The sequence below is a fragment of the Aplysia californica genome, unplaced genomic scaffold, assembly GCF_000002075.1.
Source record: "Aplysia californica isolate F4 #8 unplaced genomic scaffold, AplCal3.0 scaffold00595, whole genome shotgun sequence".
Taxonomy (NCBI): Eukaryota; Metazoa; Mollusca; class Gastropoda; order Aplysiida; family Aplysiidae; genus Aplysia; species Aplysia californica.
Window position 1 is genome coordinate 59,400 of NW_004797865.1, and position 1,833 is coordinate 61,232.

Here is a 1,833-nt window from a genome sequence, read left to right on the forward strand (position 1 = left end):
CTTCTTCTTCTTCTTCTTCTTCTTCTTCTTCTTCTTCTTCTTCTTCTTCTTCTAATAATAATAATAATAGTAATGATAATAAATTGAAACAGCGTCAACGGAAGTAACCCACAAATAATTGAACAATTGAAGCTCAGTGTTTAACTGTACGTGCGAAGAATCGACCCAGAAACACGCCACATGTTTTAAATTTCCAGCTCTGTAATTGAGCTTGTCTGGAGACAAATGGCTAACACCTGGAGCATATGATTTAAATAGCTTCCATTGAGCCCGGTTACTTCTCGAACTCGACTGTCGATTTTTTAAAATGTAGATGTAAAGACATCAATATTGTATTTTTTTTTAATCCCAAAAAACAAACAAAACGAAACAACATCGACAAGCAAAACAAACAAAAACTCTGTCGACTTTCATCAACATACACAATTGACGTCCAATGGGTTGAATTTTGTTTGTCGGATATTTTGTTGAAATTGGTGCAAAGGTGACTGAGTTACTGTGGCTCATTCTGATACACTGTAGTTCAGGAAATACATGTAGAACAAAGCTTGGCGTTCATGTCAGGTGCATCGTGATTTACTCACCTGCCATCGACATTTACAGATGTTGAACGACTTTTTTCAAATCAAGTCAACAGGAGATATTTTGCAATTGGATAGGATGGCATTTACCCAATCGCGGAATGTAGAAATTCGAGTAAATTTTCGAGTTTATACATAGAATAAATGTTTTCCTCTTTGAATGTTTCGTCTCAGGCTTCTGTCCTATCACTAGACCAAATGGTATACTACGAAATGCCGCCCTTTGTTTTTTCAAGCTTAACCCACCCCCCTCCCCCTTAAAAACAACTATACAAAATAAAGAAACGAACGTAATACATTCAAACAGCTTCATTTCGATATAGACTATGTTTGGCTGTGCCAGGCCTTCGGTTAACCGTTTGACACCGAAGAGAGCTGAACAGAAGACAAGGTAACTCGGTTGAAAAAGAGGGGAGCTCGTGGCGATGAGAAGCACCACACTGTGGGTGTAGAAGTTACGCCCCCCCCCCCCCCATAATTGATGGGACATAATAGCGGGCTATTAATTAATATCAGTCAACAATTATAGTCCAGTAAATATTAGGAGAGAATCAGAAACTTATTGCTACATAAACATTTTACGTTGAGAAAGATCTTCATGTTGTGTTGTGTAGAATGAACAGTGCTGTCTTCCTTTAAACGAGTGTGGAGCACGTAATCCTTTGATTTGATTGGAAAGTTTGAAAATAGCGTGTTTTTTTCTCTGGGATAAAAACACCTAACCATAGTTCAACATAGATGATACAGTTGTGGCACCATGACTCGAAGACAGTCTTATATTTATGTACTTACTTTTGTCTTCTGCATTCACGTGGGGTTCGAGGTTGAGTTCGGTTAGATGCTGTGAACTTGTGAGAGGCATCTTCCTCGAACTTTCAAGTTCAGCTGAGTCTTACCGGCGATGGACGTTAAATTCGGAGTTCCCGCCTCGTGAATAACCTTTCAATGTTGCAAAGGGCTTTAGAACTATACAATTTCGCACATAGAATGCCGCAGGAAAGAGACTGGAATTATGAATTATTTGATTTATTCTTCTACTTTTGTCAAAAACAAGCCCGGCTAAAAATGGCGTAGGCAGACATTCCGATTGGCCGTTGCGCCCGTGACAAACTCCAATGTCATCGTTATTTCGCTCCGGCGTCATTTACCAGGTAGAATAGCTGACATGACAAGCGAAACCTAATTGGGAGTGGCATCCTATCCCCCCATCCCCCATCCCCCTTCTTTCTGCCCAGCCTGCTCTTTCTCTCTC